This window comes from Lissotriton helveticus, chromosome 4_1 (assembly GCF_964261635.1).
Source record: "Lissotriton helveticus chromosome 4_1, aLisHel1.1, whole genome shotgun sequence".
In the NCBI taxonomy this organism is placed as follows: domain Eukaryota; kingdom Metazoa; phylum Chordata; class Amphibia; order Caudata; family Salamandridae; genus Lissotriton; species Lissotriton helveticus.
The window spans coordinates 453,507,180-453,524,778 of NC_136063.1; positions in this window are offsets into that span (position 1 = coordinate 453,507,180).

Consider the following 17,599-nt stretch of genomic DNA (forward strand, 5'->3'; position numbering starts at 1 on the left):
AAAGCCAATGGAAAGGTTGGTCTGTGTATCAACCTTCTGCCCCAACTCAAACAACTTCAAAAAAGTAATAAACCAAAATTGGCATCTAATTCAAAACCTGGATGAATCACTGAAAGACAAACCTTTGTTTGCTTTCAAAAAGGATCAGAATATTGCCAACCATTTGGTGCGTGCCACTTTACCGACAAAAAAACAACCATGCTTACGAGCGATGTTGAGTCTACCTCCAGTGCAAGGTCACCACAAATGCGGCACCTGTATCTGTTGTTCAACAACAGAAGAAGGATCGTTGTTCAAACATAGACAGACCAATTGGAAACATGACACATTTACAAATTGTAAATCGCGGTATGTCATTTACGGAATACGCTGTCCGTGTGACATGCTTTACATTGGTAAGACCAGCCAAGAGATCAGGTGCAGAATTACACAACACAAGTCCAGAATTAAAAAAAATGTGGAAACAGCACCTCTAGTCAACCATTGGAAATCACATAACCATTGCGAGTCTGATATAAAATGGACTGTATAATCAAAAATTGAGATGGACCCCAGAGGTGGAGACATAGAGGAGAAACTGTCGAGGAGAGAAGCTATGCTTATTATAAAATTCAATACAGCAATTGACGGGTTAAACGAACTCTCAGAAATTTATAAGCTGTAAATTCCCATGAAGAAGTCCTTCTAATGAGTGTTGCCCTACACTACACAGCCATCGTTGAATGATCGCACCACAACCACTTTTGCCAGCGCCTTTCATTGCAATTAAATGCTGCAATCACAGAAAATTAATATATTTTGTCGGGCCCACACAGGACCAACTTCCACAGATGAGCGCCTCAATAACACCCCATGTACACACTAGCTTGGAAAACTACATCCCCCAGAAACCACATCAGCATGGAAGACAATACTACATCTCCCAGAAACCAGCGGGGCATCACGTGTACTCATAACACACACTACACAGGAAACCAGGAAAGTCACGTGATTCATGATTCCTGACTGACAGAGGACAACCGATCCGGATTCAATCGGCGGAGAAAAGTGTACAATTTCCAGGTAAGAATCGCTAAATCATAAACATGCTAATACGGAGGCCATCTAGACAGGCGAAGGTATCGAACTAAAAAACCTCGCGCTTGTTTCCCCACAGTGTACGAACACCACACAGACGGCAGGACGCCATTGAGCAACAGTCCGCCGCACAAGTAAGTCTTGAACGTTGAGAATCCACAAATGCGCTTCCTGCCCCAGGAACGGGCGGACTTAAAACTAATGCGCGCTCTCTTAAAATTCCTCCACAGAGTCCATTGTAACGAAAAATACAACCCGCTCATACAAGAAAAATATAACCCGTTCACACAAGAATATATGCAAGGTGCACATGTAAGTACGATTGTGTAGCATAATCAAGTGATCGATCAAGTGATATGGCGTCAGTGTCTGGGTCCCTCATCACACACTGAATATTGACTGTTGATTATTTCAGGTTCCACAAACTCGCCCCTTTTCATCCATTGCCACTATTGGGCTAAGGTAAGACTCAAGTTGAGGCTTCCTATGCGCTTAAAAGGTGGTGCGTTTATTAGTGATTTTAAAATACAATTCCTTTCGTTCTTGCAGATATGCGGTCCTGATGAAAACACCCCCGAGTTTGGGTGTTTGAAACGCGTAGACCCTTTTCACGCGACCTTAGGTTTCTTTGAAGAAATTACAAACAAAAAGTTAATTAAAATCCACACCAAGGTCGCTCCTCTAAAAAATTTTGTTTTGAATTCTGAAAAATTTTGTTTTGAATTCTGATCCATTTTTCATCTTAATGATGACTGTATGTATATTGTGTAAATAGGAGTACGAGTGTGATTTGAATGGTATGAGAGAGAAAGTTGTACAGTGAGCTAATTTGTATTTGTTATATATTGATTCATTATTACAATCTGTGTCTTTTGTGTTCATATGTATACAAAAAATGTAAAAAGTGTTATATAAAAAAAGATGACATATAAAGATTAATTTCAGACAGAATAAGTAGTCTGGTCTATTTAGTGTTTAATTCACTATTTTGATAGGACCATTTGTGAATTTATACTGCAGTACTGGTTGTTTGTTTTGTTAAGACGTTGCAGGCGTAACCAGCAGCAAATGTGCGCTGTCCGATGCAGAGGATTCTGCCTCCGATTGGCCCTTGTCGCTTCCCAGGTCCGAGCCCATAGTCGAGGTCCTCAGCAATTCTCCAGAGATCGCCGTCACTGCGTTCAGCACTCCCCTGCGCTCCACTGCTTTTTGTGAGGTTGATGGCTTCCGTAAACCTGGCCGTCGGCGCCGTATTCGCTGCGATCTGCGAGGCTGGGAGTCTCTAGCTAACTCCCGCGCTTCCACCTCCCCACCGTCTTTGTGGCCGGCCGTGTAAGATTCCAGCCAGGCCCACGCTTCCTTTCATGTGTCATGAAAACAGGTCTTCCCATCTAGGGCGATGCGCAATTTGGCCGGAAAGAACAAAGAATACTGGATCCCCTCTGCACGCAATTCTATCTTGACAGCCTGGAAGGGCATACGGCGCCGTTGGGTGTTGAGTGAGTAATCCAGGAATAGAGTAACACTGCTATTGTCAACCTGGAAAGGGCCGTCCCCTACGAGCCTTCTGAAGGAGCAAGTCCTGGTCTCTAAAATTTAGCAGCCGCGCTACCACCAGCCGTGGAGGGCGTCCCTGCAGTGGAGTTCTAGCAGGGACGCGGTGCGCTCGTTCTAGGGTGTAGAAGGCCGACAACCCCTCAGGGTCCACCACCATTCTAAGCCAATTTTCCAGATAGCTCACTATGTCTGACCCCTCTATCTTTTCCGGCAGTCCTACCACTCGGATGTTGTTCCGCCTATTTCTGCCTTCCGCATCCTCCGCCCGCCGCTCCAGCACCGCTATTCGGTCCAGGGCATTCGCCATCATTGCGGTCAGCGTGGTCGGCGCAGGTTCAATCTCCTGAATCTTGTTTTCCACTTGTTTCACCCAATCAGACAGTTTCGAGTGATCAGCTCGCAGCAGGCCCAGTCATGTTGCCACCTGCGCAATGTTCTGCTGGAGGGCGGCGCGAGAGTCCGCAATGGCAGCCAGAATCTTATCCAGTTGTAGTTGGAGCCCCGGAGCGTGTGGCAAATCCTGCGTTTCCCTATCATCTTGAGGTGGGGATTCGGTGTCAGAGAGCGGCGGGTCTTCCTCCTTCCTCCCCCGGGGCTTGCCCATGACGGCGATCGTCGGAGCACTCCAATGGCCACGCCGCGGGGACCCGGGATACACACCGGACTATCCCAAGGGTCAGCCCCCAGGTCCGGGGAGTCTAATAGGTGCCCCCTCCACTCCGCCTGGTCCGGCAAAGCCCACCTCTCGCCGCGCTGCCAGCGGGCCCATCCACTCCGCCGCGGAATCCATGCAGGCCCCGAGAGGGCAACAACAGCCAGGGCCCTCGGCCAATGCCCCCTTCAGCCCAGAGCGGTGCACAGTTTTGGTCAGGGAACTGCCACAGCTCAGCACAGAGGTCCAACAAGAGACCCACCGCCCGTTTCAGTCCGGCGGCGCTCAGTCCTTGGCCTCCAAGGCCATCCGGCATCCCCTGCAGCACTTGGCCTCTGCAACTGCCGCCAAGCCTCCACAGCTCCAGGACCGGCCCCCGTGATGCAATCACCCCAACAGCGCCAGTTGGCGCAGGCCGCCTGCCGCTCAGCCTCCGGTCCCTCAGGGCTGCCACCAGCGTTTCTCTCCCAGGGCCGAGCCGCTCCGCAGTGCCTGCTGGGGCAGGAGTCCCCGATCCGGTGCTTCCGAGGCTCCCGCTGGTGCGCCGCCACAATTCTCCCGCGGCCGCACCTTAATTGCTCCGCTCTTCAAAGCGCCCGGCAATATGCTACCAGTTCGCCGCCCGCGGCGCCGCCCAGGGGCCTCTCAGAGGACGGCACCGCCATTTTGAATCCACCCTCGCAGTCAGCGCGGTCACGGGGCTCACTCCAAGATCCCCGCGGTTGCCGCCGCAGTTCACCGGGTCCCTCTAGGCCAGCTATTCATCGGTTCCCCGACCTTCGCGGCTGCGTGGGGTGGTCTAGGGGGCCGATTTACAGGAGAAATGCCGGGTTCCTTAGCGGAGCTCGGCGCTCATGCTGCCGGCCGCCTCTGCATCCAAGCCACGCCCAACCCATAGTTATGTTTTGGCCTGGGTTCCCTTCCGCTCTTTGCCCTCTACCATGACCGCACCTGCCGCTCAGTGCACCATGACTACCACTCTCTCTGTCGTCCATGCCGTCTTGTCTCCCGCGTTTCTCCTGAGGGGCAACTGGGCTGGCCACAAACCCCTCGTCATCACTGCTCCCTTCCACCTCTGAGTCAGACACTTGCTCTTGAGACACAGCTCTCCTGTTCCTGGCTTGGGAGGGGATCCTTCCCCCTTGGTTTACCCCCTTTTTGAACTTCGCAGGGGCTGCCGTTTTGGCTTCAGAATCCTTGACCCCTGCCTTCTTAGTGTTGAGGATGCCTGCCGTGGTCTCTTCTCCTTTCCCTGGGCCCCATCCTTGATATTCTGATCCACCCAGCTCTGTCCCTTCAGGGCAACCAGCGGCCAGCGGCCTGGCTTGCTCCAACATGGCTTGCAGGTCATCATCTAGCTCGGGCCCCGTGTCTCCTCTGTGTCTCTTCTGCCCTTTCTTTGCAGGCTCTGGCAGCGCCTGGTTCTCCCTGAAACGAGCCAGGACTGCTTTTTTCTCCCGGCTGCCATCCGCTTGCTGGCAATACCTGCAAAAAACCTGTGCTGCCCCCTGATCTGTTGGTGGCTTAGTGCCCAGATGCCCAGGTACTTGTCCCTGCTGCTGGTCGTACTCCGGGTTTACTTTTGCAGCCGTGCATGCTCCCAAATGCTCTGCTATTAGATCAAATCCTTCTTGCAGCATGTGCTGTGTGTTATTAGGGCTCCGGCCCCTGTCCAACAGCCCCCAGACAAAACAAAGGAAAATCAAAGAAAAATGCCACCAGCACTGCTCGCACCTCTAACCAGTATTCCTGGGTCTCAATCAGTAAAGGAAAGTCCCCCCAGCGCTGTTCGTGCCTTTTCCTGCTCCTGAGCGGCCACTGGAAACCTCCAGTGCCAGCCACGAGCAATCCAATTCCACAAATCTCCAAAAATTGTGTGGGTATCCCGCCGTTCCTGCTCGGCAACCGGAGAACACTTGCTGGCCTCGGATCTCTCGTCCCGTTTCCGCTGCTGGGGAGCTAAATATCGATAATTTTGGCCTCCGACCCTCCGATCAGCTGCTGGGCAGTGTGCCTTTAATTTGTGTGTTGTTTTCCTGGTTGGGGTCATTTGCCTTTAAGGCATGTGTCGATTCCCTGGTTGGGGCAGTCCCCCAATCTGCTGCAGTCTTCTCTTCCCCCTTGCCCAGGTCAGAGCCTTTGGATGGGTTCCCTGCATAAACAAGCATTTGCAATGCAATAGATCTCGCATTAGGAAAGTTTGAGCTATTGTAAATGACAATTTTATTTATTTATGTGTTGGTATTGAAAATAGCGAAATTAATAGTTTTTTCATTTACAATGCCATTAGTTATAACTTTCGCAAATGTGACACCTATAGCATTTGTAATGCAATATGTGTTGTATTTACGTGACTTACATGTATTGCTATTACAAATAACAATGGCTTTTAATTTTTTTAAATATTTAATACTTAAATAAAAGTTATTGTAATTTATAATGGCAATAGCTTAAACTTTTGTAAATACCTTTTGTGAAGATTATGTTCAGTGTATTTTATTGTGACGAAAATCCAAGAACAGAAGTAAAATATTAACATCTTTTTGTGACATTTGTAATAAAGCTTGAAACATTGAGAGAACATATTTGAACCAGTGATGCTGTGGTGGTGCTGAATGATGCTGTGGTTGCGCTGAGTGATGCTGTGGTTGCGCTGAGTGATGCTGTGTTTGCGCTGAGTGATGCTGTGGTTGCGCTGAGTGATGCTGTGGTGATGCTGGGTGACGCTGTGGTGGTGCGGAGTGACGCTGTGGTGGTACTGAGTGATGCATTCTTGGCCCTGAGTGATGATGTGGTGTTGTTGAGTGATACTGTTGTGGTTCTGAGAGATGCTGTGGTGCTGGTGAGTGATGCTGTGGTGCTGCTGAGTGATGCTGTGGTGCTGCTGAGTGATGCTGTGGTGCTGCTGAGTGATGCATTCGTGGCCCTGAGTGATGATGTGGTGTTGCTGAGTGATACGTTGGTGGTGCTGAGTGATACAGTGGTGGTGCTGAGTGATGCTGTGGTGGTGGTGAGTGATACTGTGGTGGTGCTGAGTGATACAGTGGTGGTGCTGGATGATGCTGTGGTAGTGGTGAGTGTTGCTGTGGTGGTGCGGAGTGATGCTGTGGTGGGGCTGAGTGATGCTGTGGTGGTGCTGAGTGATGCTGTGGTGGCCCTGAGTGATGCTGTGGTGGCCCGAGCAATATTGTTGTGTGCTGAGTAATGCTTTTGTGGTGCTGAGTGATGCCGTGGTGTTGCTGAGTGATGCTGTGGTGGTGCTGAGTGATGCTGTGGCGCTGAGTGATGCTGTGGTAGTGCTGAGTGATGCTGTGGTGGTGCTAATTGATGCTGTGCTGGTGCTGAGTGATGCTTTGGTGGTGCTGAGTGATCCTGTGGTGGTGCTGAGTTACCCTGTGGTGGTGTTGAGTGATGCATTCTTGGCCCTGAGTGATGATGTTCTGTTGCTGAGTGATCCTGTGGTCGTGCTGAGTGATGCTGTGGTGGTGGTGAGTGTTGCTGTGATGTTGCTGAGTGATGCTGTGATGTTGCTGAGTGATGCTGTGGTGTTGCTGAGTGATGCTGTGGTGGCCCTGAGCGATATTGTTGTGTGCTGAGTAATGCTGTGGTGGTGCTGAGTGATGCCATGGTGGAGCTGAGTGATGCTGTGGTGGTGCTGAGTGATGCTGTGGTAGCCCTGAGTGATGCTGTGGTGGCCCTGAGTGCTCCTGCGGTGGTGCTGAGTGATGCTGTGGTGTTGCTGAGTGATGCTGTGGTGTTGCTGAGTGATGCTGTGGTGGTGCTGAGTGATGCTGTGGTGGTGCTGAGTGATGCTGAGGTGGTGCTGAGTGATGCTGTGGTGGTGTTGAGTGATGCTGTGGTTGTGCTGAGTGATGCTGTGGTGGTGCTGAGCGATGCTGTGGTGGTGCTGAGTGATCCTGTGGTGGTGCTGAGTTATCTGTGGTGGTGTTGAGTGATGAATTATTGGCCCTGAGTGATGATGTGGTGTTGCTGAGTGATGCTGTGGTGCTGGTGAGTGTTGCTGTGGTGTTGCTGAGTGATGCTGTGGTATTGCTGAGTGATGCTGTGGTGGCCCTGAGCGATGCTGTGGTGGCCCTGAGTGATCCTGCGGTTGTGCTGAGTGATCCTGTGGTGTTTTTGAGTGATGCTGTGGTATTTTTGAGTGATGCTGTGGTGTTGCTGAGTGATGCTGTGATGTTGCTGAGTGATGTGTTGCTGAGTAATGCTGTGGTGTTGCTGAGTGATGGTGTGGTGGTGCTGAGTGATGCTGTGGTGGCCCTGAGCGATGTTGTGTGCTGAGTAATGCTGTGGTGGTGCTGAGTGATGCTGTGGTGGTGCTGAGTGATGCTGTGGTGGTGCTGAGTGATGCTGTGGTTAAGCTGTGTGATGCTGTGGTGGCGCTGAGTGATGCTGTGGTGGCGCTGAGTGATGCTGTGGTGGCGCTGAGTGATGCTGTGGTGGCGCTGAGTGATCCTGTGGTGGTTCTGAGTGATCCTGTGGTGGTTCTGAGTAATCCTGTGGTGTTGCTGAGTGATGCTGTGGTATTGCTGAGTGTTGCTGTGGTGTTGCTGAGTGATGCTGTGGTGTTGCTGAGTGATGCTGTGGTGGCCCTGAGCGATATTGCTGTGTGCTGAGTAATGTTGTGGTGGTGCTGAGTGATGCTGTGGTGGTGCTGAGTGATGCTGTGGTGGGGCTGAGTGATGCTGTGGTGGGGCTGAGTGATGCTGTGGTGGCCCTGAGTGATGCTGTTCTGGCCCTGAGTGATCCTGCGGTGGTGCTGAGTGATCCTGTGGTATTTTTGAGTGATGCTGTGGTGTTTTTGAGTGAAGCTGTGGTGTTGCTGAGTGATGCTGTGATGTTGCTGAGTGATGTTGTTGTGTTGCTGAGTGATGATGTGGTGTTGCTGAGTGATGCTGTGGTGTTGCTGAGTGATGCTGTGGTGTTGCTGAGTGATGCTGTGGTGGCCCTGAGTGATGTTGTGTGCTGAGTAATGCTGTGGTGGTGCTGAGTGATGCTGTGGTGGTGCTGAGTGATGCTGTGGTGGTGCTGAGAGATGCTGTGGTTGCGCTGAGTGATAGTGTGGTTGCAACGAGTGATGCTCTGGTGGCGCTGAGTGATGCTGTGGTGGCCCTGAGTGATCCTGTGGTGGTTCTGAGTGATCCTGTGGTGGTTCTGAGTGATCATGTGGTGGTTCTGAGTGATCATGTGGTGGTTCTGAGTGATGCTGTGGTGTTGCTGAGTGATGCTGTGGTGTTGCTGAGTGTTGCTGTGGTGTTGCTGAATGATGCTGTGGTGTTGCTGAGTGATGCTGTGGTGGCCCTGAGCGATATTGTTGTGTGCTGAGTAATGCTGTGGCAGTGCTGAGTAATGCTGTGGTGCTGCTGAGTGATGCTGTGGTGATGCTAAGTTTTCCTGTGGTGGTGTTGAGTGATGCTGTGGTGGCCCTGAGTGATCCCGTGGTGGCACTGAGTGATCCTGTGGTGTTTTTGAGTGATGCTGTGGTGTTGCTGAGTGGTGTTTTGGTGTTGCTGAGTGATGCTGAGGTGGTGCTGAGTGATGCTGAGGTGGTGCTGAGTGATGCTGTGGTGGTGCTGAGTGATGCTGTGGTGGTGCTGAGTTATGCTGTGGTGGTGCTGAGTGGTGCCGTGGTGGTGCTGAGTGATGCTGTGGTGGTGCTGAGTGATCCTGTAGTGATGCTGAGTTACCCTGTGGTGGTGATGAGTGATTCATTCTTGGCCCTGAGTGATGATGTTGTGTTGCTGAGTGATCCTGTGGTGGTGTTGAGTGTTGCTGTGGTGTTGCTGAGTGATGCTGTGGTGTTGCTGAGTGATACTGTGGTGGCCCTGAGCGATATTGTTGTGTGCTGAGTAATGCTGTGGCAGTGCTGAGTGATGCTGTGGTGGTGCTGTGTGATGCTGTGGTGGTGCTGAGTGATGCTGTGGTGGCCCTGAGTGATCCTGAGGTGGTGCTGCGTGATCCTGTGGTGTTTTTGAATGATGCTGTGGTGTTGCTGAGTGATGCTGTGGTGTTGCTGAGTGATGCTGTGGTGTTGCTGAGTAATGCTGTGGTGTTGCTGAGGGGAAACATCCTTTACCACGCAACTTTTACCATGCAGTGCCTTTACAAAGCAGGTTTTACAACGAAAACCATTACAAAGCATTGCACTGGGGGGCGCTCTAGGATAGGGAATAGTTTTCATTTACTATCCAACACCTTCCCTACTATCCACGGGGACTGGAGTTGGAATAGTAAATTAAACTATTCACTATCCAGCACCCCCCAAAGCAATGCGTTGTAAAGGCTTGCGTTGTAAAACTTGCGTTGTAACAGCATGCGTGGTAAAAGCATGCGTTGTAACAACGTATATCTGTTGCTGAGTGATGGTGTGGTGGTGCTGAGTGATGCTGTGGTGGCCCTGAGCGATGTTGTGTGCTGAGTAATGCTGTAGTGGTGTTGAGTGATGCTGTGGTGGTGCTGAGTGATGCTGTGGTGGTGCTGAGTGATGCTGTGGTGACCCTGAGAGATGCTGTGGTGACCCTGAGAGATGCTGTGGTGACCCTGAGAGATGCTGTGGTGGCCTTGAGTGATGCTGTGGTGGTGCTGAGTGATGCTATGGTGGTGCTGAGTGATGCTGTGGTTCCTCTGAGTGATGCTGTGGTTGCGCTGAGTGATGCTGTTGTTGTGCTGAGTGATGCTGTGGTGATGCTGAGTGACGTTGTGGTGGCACTGAGTGACGCTGTGGTGGTGCTGAGTGATGCATTCTTGGCCCTGAGTGATGTTGTGGTGCTGCTGAGTGATGCATGATTGGCCCTGAATGATGCTGTGGTACTGCTGAGTGATGCATTCTTGGCCCTGAGTGATGATGTGGTGTTGCTGAGTGCTACTGTGGTGGTGCTGATTGATGCTGTGGTGCTGGCGAGTGTTGCTGTGGTGGTGGTGAATGATGCTGTGGTGGTGCTGAGTGATGATGTGGTGGCCCTGAGTGATGGTGTGGTGGCCATGAGGGATATTGTTGTGTGCTGAGTAATGCTGTGGTGGTGCTGAGTGATGCTGTGGAGGTGCTGAGTGATGCTGTGGTGGCGCTGAGTGATGCTGTGGTGGTGCTGAGTGACGCTGTGGGGGCGCTGAGTGGCGCTGAGTGACGCTGTGGTGGTGCTGAGTGATGCATTCTTGGCCCTGAGTGATGATGTGGTGTTGCTGAGTGATGCTGTGGTGGTACTGAGTGATGCATTCTTGGCCCTGAGTGATGATTTGGTGTTGCTGAGTGATGCTGTGGTGTTGCTGAGTGATGCTGTGGTGGTGCAGAGAGATGAGGTGTTGGTGCATAGTTATGCTGTGGTGGTGCAGAGTGATGCTGTGGTGGTGCAGAAAATCCGAAGCATATGTATGCTGTAAAACCCACCCACTTAAATCCATTTAAAAAATGTTATTAATAGGAAGAAACTCCCCCCCCCCACCCACCCCCCTGCCCACGCATGCCCCTTTTTCCATTTCGGGCATGTACGCTTTACTTGCTCTCAAATTACACTCTGGGCAAAGATTACAGCCCCATCACTTATAAAATCCACCAGCCGCCACTGGTGTGGAGTAGTATTATATGATGTCGAATTATGTGGCATGTTGCAAAGTTGATTTTTTTTGTGGAATGTAATTATGTGTTTTGGAATTAAGTGGATATATGTGCAGTGTAAATATGCTGCGTGAAATGTACAAATATTTGTATTTTTCAAACATAAACCCTGTCATATACAGCTCAGCAACACTAAATTTACATCAGGCTATTTATCCTGTCTGTACACATTCTTATTCCAAACGTTAGTGATGGTTACTGCTAGCTGGATGACCCCAATGTTTGTACCTCCATTTCTTCGTTTCCAATTTAAGGACTGGTCAACTGTGTTGAGAGATATTTTGTGAATTGTTAAGTATTTGCTCCATTTGTCAATTGTCTAAAATGATGTGTTTATTGTTGTTTTGTTGATTCCTAGCACTTATTGTTCGTGTTTGTGACATGAATTAAATGTCTATCTTGTGTGCTTTAAAAATTAATGAATAAAGAGAAGGTGGATTGTATACACCATCACTACTTTAGTTATCGAGGTAGCTACTGTCTTATGAAAAGTAGTAATTGTAAATGTTAGTCCAAACATTTCTCTTGTTCCCATTCTAAATGTGGCCCTGTTTGGGCGTAGATATTGCCCAACCCCTCGTTGTTTAAAAATATTCTGAGGTCAGAATGAATTTGTGGTAAGGGGCATATATCATAAACTGTGTGGACAGAGTGCGAAATCAGTATAATGTAATATATATATATAGAAGTACTGAGGTCAGAGATAGAGAATGAAACAGCAAGGTAAGAAGAGTCTCCGTGTAGGGGCAAAGAAATAAATATGCGACAAAGACAGAGCTAGTTAGTATTTGAGGAGAGCAATAGAATAGAAAGAAACCCAGAAGGAGGAGAAATGTTGACAGAGAAGAGAGAAGAGAAAAAAAAATAGGGAAAAGAGAAGAGAGAGAGAGAGAAAAGAAGAAATTGTGTGTGTTTGTGGTCGAGAGAGAGGGGAAGCGAGAGTGAAGGTAGGTACGTAAAGTAACTTTTCTTAAAATTAGAAAGAGACGGAAATAAAGATTTTGCACTCGGCCTACAGGGCAGGTGTCAAACAGGCCACATCACAGGACCATTACATACCCAGTCTCCAGCAGCAGAGGAAAAGCATCTGCCTCGACACCAATGCAACCTGTCCAATGACCTCAACTCTTCTCTGCAGTAGGGCGTCAGGAGGTCTGTAAGGAACAAGAAGCACTCCAGTGACCAGTCAGGCCAACACAGAGGTGCTTCCGCTGTATTCTCTGTCCCATCAGAGTGGGCAACTTTCCTTGAAGGCTATTAAGAAATATTTGTGGGGATTGGGCAATAAGACGCAAGTCCCCTGGAACAAGGTTGAGGGGTAGGGTAGTGTGGCAGACTTTGCGACTTGGGGCAATGACCTTTGCTATGGAGAGTAACCTCCGCTCCAACACCGGCAAGTCCTTAGAATATACAACCCAAGTCAACTGACCCAACTGCTCATGGATGCATGATGTGGAAAATGGAGTAGGAGAGGCTCAGTAGAGAGCATGCGCCCTCACTTGTGACCCCAGACTGACCTTCAGATCAGAAAGCAAACAAATTACCTAGCTGCTCTTTGCCGCTTTCATGACCCTTGGGAGGCCAGAATTAGAGGCACGTTGGATGCAAGCCCAATTTCTTGCTTATGTAAGAGTTTGCAAAGTGCATTATATTACCCGCAGTGCTTTATACAAAACATAGAAGTGCAGGTACTCACTATTCAGAATACCTATTTGCTCCTAAAACCTGCACGTACTCTCCCGTTAAACGTATTGCAGCAGTGGTAAGAAGTGTAGGTACTCTCCCTTTCAAATTTAATTTACGAAGAGCAGGTACTCCGAACATACCCGCTTAAAGCACTGGAAGTACTGTAAATGTAAGCTTTTGGGAACCCTTTCGATATGTTAACTGTTAACTAAATGTTTCATAAATTACGGTTGTTTCTTTTAATCTAATACTGCTGAATATTCAAACCACATAGTGTGCACACGTCCAATGATCTGAATAGCACACGATTGCAGTAAGAACATTATCGGGGGGAGGGAAAGCAAATAATACAAATGAGTGGGGGAACACGAAATGGAGAAAGTGGAATGGGGGATACATATGACTGAGTATTAAAAGAGAAGGAGGGGAAAAGTAGAAAAGCAACAAAAGGATAAGAGTGAGAAAGCGTTGAGGAGGAAAGGGAAAAGATGAACAATTAAGGGAAATGTGATAAAGTGGAAGCAAGTAGTAAACAAAAATGTGCAAAGAGGCAAAACCTCATACGGAATAAACAGATTAGACAAAGGTCGACAACATGGGAGGAAATTAGTAATTCCCTTGCCACAAGACTGTAGCAACAAGTCGTCTCGGTTCAATGCTGTTTGGGAGGTGGGAGGGGAAGTAGGAGAGGGGGGAGTGATAGGGATGAAAGCGCTAGCAGCCGCATGCTGGCAAATGGTGACCTGCAGAGTGCTTGAATGGGAAGAGCGGCCGTGGAAGGTGGGCGGGGAAGTAGTAGAGTGCAGTGTGCGATGTGCACGTGGGGGGTGGGGGAGCGGCAGCCTTTGAAGTGTGATTGGGGGGAGCGGCAACCTTTGAAGTCTGATGCGAGACACAGACAAATGGTGGTGTGCGAGCGGCTTCCTTTCAAGTTTGATGGGGGGAAGGCGGGGGAGCAAATGGCGAGCGTGCGCCCGTCGCACATGCACTGGCCATAATCCGCATTCCAAAGCCCTCTTGGTAGGATTTTCTGGTGGCCCTCTATATCTCTCGCCAGCAATGTGCAAGCGCATTGGCAGGCGAGACCTAAAAAGGGTGCAAAAGCCGGCAAGAGCCTGCTGCTTGCGTCGTCCTCCACGTGCCCTGCCTATTCCCACTGCACTGGATCAGATGGTCGGGCGGCTGAGCTGCAGAGAGGAGAGGTGAGAAATCAGGCCCAGCTTGGCGTCAGATCGAGTTTTTACCAATCCGGCCCAGTTCCAGACAGCAATCTTCTCGAGGCAGTTTCAGGAGGCAGTCTTCTGGTCCTTCGGGTCCTGGTAGGTCAATCAATCAATCAATCAATCAATCAATCATAACACTTGTATAGCGCACTACTCACCCGGAGGGGTCTCAAGGCGCTTGGGGGAAAGGGTCCGCTACTGCTCGAACAGCCAGGTCTTGAGTTGTCTCCTGAAGGCGAGATGGTCCTGGGTCAGCCGAAGGTGGATGGGGAGGGAGTTCCATGTCTTGGCCGCCAGGTAGGACAAGGATCTTCCTCCGGCGGTGGCTCTTCGGATGCGTGGTATGGCGGCGAGGGCGAGGCTGGTAGACCGTAGCTGGCGGGTGGGCGTGTAGAAGGTCAGGCGGTCGTTGAGGTACTTGGGGCCCAGGTCGTGGAGAGACTTGTGTGCGTGGGTGAGGAGCCGGAACGTGATCCTCTTGTTGACGGGGAGCCAGTGCAGGTCTCTCAGGTGGCCGGAGATGTGGCTGCGTCGGGGGATGTCCAGGATGAGTCGGGCGGAGGCGTTCTGGATGCGTTGGAGTCTTTTCTGTAGCTTGGCTGTGGTTCCGGCGTAGAGGGTGTTCCCGTAGCCAGTCGGCTGGTGACGAGAGCTTGGGTGACTGTCTTCCTGGTTTCGGTCGGGATCCATCGGAAGATCTTGCGAAGCATGCGCAGGGTGTGAAAGCATGATGAGGAGACGGCATTGACTTGTCTGGTCATCGAGAGTGAGGAGTCCAGGATGAAGCCCAGGTTGCGTGCGTGGTCTGTTGGCTTGGGTGTGGTGCCCAGGGCGGGGGGCCACCAGGAGTCGCCCCAGGCAGAGGGCGATGGTCCCAGAATGAGGACTTCCGTCTTGTCTGAGTTCAGTTTCAGGCGGCTGTTCTTCATCCACTCGGCGACGTCTTTCATCCCTTCGTGTAGGCTGGTTCTGGCGGTGTCGGGGTCTCTGGTGAGGGAGAGGATCAGCTGGGTGTCATCGGCGTAGGAGATGATGTTGAGGTTGTGTTGGCGTGCGATGGCTGCAAGAGGTCTCATGTAGACGTTGAAGAGGGTGGGGCTGAGTGATGATCCTTGCGGTACGCCGCAGATGACTTCGGTAGCCTCGGATCGAAACGGGGGGAGGCGGACTCTCTGTGTTCTTCCGGCGAGGAACGAGATGATCCACTCCAGTGCCTTCTCTTGGATGCCGATGTTGCTGAGGCGTTGAACTAGGGTGCGGTGGCAGACAGTGTCGAACGCTGCAGAGAGGTCCAGGAGGATGAGTGCCGCTGTTTCCCCGTTGTCGTGCAGGGCTCGGATGTCGTCGGTGGCTGCGATGAGGGCGGTCTCGGTGCTGTGGTTGGCTCTGAAGCCGGACTGCGAGGGGTCGAGGGATCCGTTCGTCTGGAGGAAGGCGGCAAGCTGTCTGTTGACGATCTTCTCGATGACTTTAGCAGGAAAAGGGAGGAGCTAGATGGGGCGGATGTTTTTGAGGTCGGTGGGGTCCGCTGTTAGTTTCTTCAGTAGGGCGCTGAGCTCGGCATGCTTCCAGCTCTCCGGGAAGGTGGCGGTGTTGAAGGAGGTGTTGATGATGTTCCGGAGTTGGGGTGCGATAGTGGAGTCGGCCTTGTTGAAGACGTGGTGGGGGCAGGGGTCGGTAGGAGATCCGGAGTGGATGGTGTTCATCGTGCGGGCTGTGTCTTCGGTGGTCACCGTGGTCCGGGTGCGGAGGGTGGTGGTGGGGGGCATTGGTTCGGCGGTTGGGTGCGTGGATGGTGCGCCGAAGCTGTTGTGGATGTCGGCGATCTTGCGGTGGAAGAACGAGGCGAGGGAGTCGCAGAGATCTTGTGACGGAGTGATGTCGTTGTTGCCGGTGCTGGGGTTGGAGAACTCCTTGACGATGCTGAAGAGTTCCTTGCTGTCCTGGGAATTGTTGTTGTCCAGTCATTCCTTCAGTGATTTCTTCTTGGTGGTGCGGATGAGCTGGTGGTGCTTGCGGTTGGCGTGTTTGAGGGCGGTCATGTTGTCAGTGGTCTGGTCGAGGAGCCAGGCTTTCTTGAGGGTGCGGCAGGTCTTCTTGGAGTCCTTGAGTTCGTCGGTGAACCAGGATGCCTTCTTGCTTCTGGGTCTGCTGGGAGGGTTCTTCAGTGGTGCGAGGTCGTCGGTGCAGGCGGTCAGCTACTGCGTGAAGTTGCGGGCTGCTTCGTTGGGGTCCGTTGTGCTGGCGGGTGGGTTCTGGCTGAGGGAGGTGGTGAGCTGGTCGGCGGTGATCTTGCTCCAGCTTCTGTGGGGAACCTGTAGCGGGTGGTGGTAGGTCGTGGTTCTTCTGAAGCTGAAGTGGACGCAGCTGTGGTCGGTCCAGTGGAGTCCGGTGGAGTGGCTGAAGGTGATGTGCTTGCTGGATGAGAAGACGGGATCAAGCGTGTGGCCGGCCTAGTGGGTGGGGTTGTTGACCAGTTGCTTGAGTCTGAGGTTGGCGAGGTTGTCCAGCAGGGCGGCGGTGTTGCGGTCCTTGTTGTTCTCCAGGTGGAAGTTGAGGTCCCCTAGGAGGATGTAGTCGGCGGAGGGGAGGGCGTGCGGGCTGATGAAGTCCGTGATGTCTTCGCTGAATTGTGTGCGTGGTCCCGGGGGTCTGTAGACGAGGGTGCCTCTGAGGGTCGTCTTTGGGTTGGTGTGGATCTGAAAGTGGAGGTGCTCGGCGGCGGCGAAGGTGTCGTTGGAGTCGGTCGTGATGCGGATGGTGTTCCTGTGGACGATGGCGATGCCTCCTCCGGTCTGGTTGACGCGGTCCCTCCTGATGATCTTGTACCCGTCCGGGATGGCGATGGCGATGTCGGGGGCTGAGGAGGCGTTCATCCAGGTTTCCGTGAGAAAGGTGACGACTGGTGAAGTTGCGTCGAGGAGGTTCCAGAGTTCCACGGCGTGTCTGTGGACGGAGCGGGTGTTGAGCAGGATGCACTTGAGGTGGTTGCTGCTGGTGCTTGGCTTTGCGGGTGTGGTGCAGGTTCGGATGGAGGTGAACTTGCAGGCCTCCCCAGACGGCACAGATGCCGCGAGGAAGTACCGACGGATAGAGCGGTGCTTCACCAGTCCTGAGCCGCAGCCAGGCGAGGTGAGGTGTTTATCTCTTACTGATCAGCCCGCCGCTGAGTGTAAGAAGAGGTCTGGAACAGACACAACCTGGAGGTTCAGGTGACTTTTCTGTGTCGTTCCTACACTACCTTTTACTCTTTTACTTATCTGTCACGTTGGGTTTGTTTTGTTTGCAGTAGCTGTAACTAATAGGTCCTGAAGAAAGCAAGGCTAATAGCCAGGTTTGCTGAAACATGTCGACCACGTCACACCACTAGGCAGGTTATAATTTCACCCTGTCTGAGCTATTTTTTAACATTGGTGCTAGGAGTTAAACCCTAATAAATTAATTATTGCTCCTTAAACCAATTTTATTCACCCCTATTCTTTTCCTGGTTTTTCTTGCACTGCACTGTAGATTTCTCTTCAACCCCATCAGCTACCTTACCAACACATATGGTTTGCACCATAATACCAACACATACAGACTTACAGGAAGATCTCTTCTTTCTGTCAATACACCGAGATCTGGTACAGTGTTGGTCCTCGGGGCCCCAAATGATGAAGGGCGGTTCCGAGTGGTGACTGATGGGAGCCAGAGACCAGATACTTATTTTGATCTGGCATAGAGATATATACATATATACACATATATATGTTCTTTAGCATTTACCCCGAAATC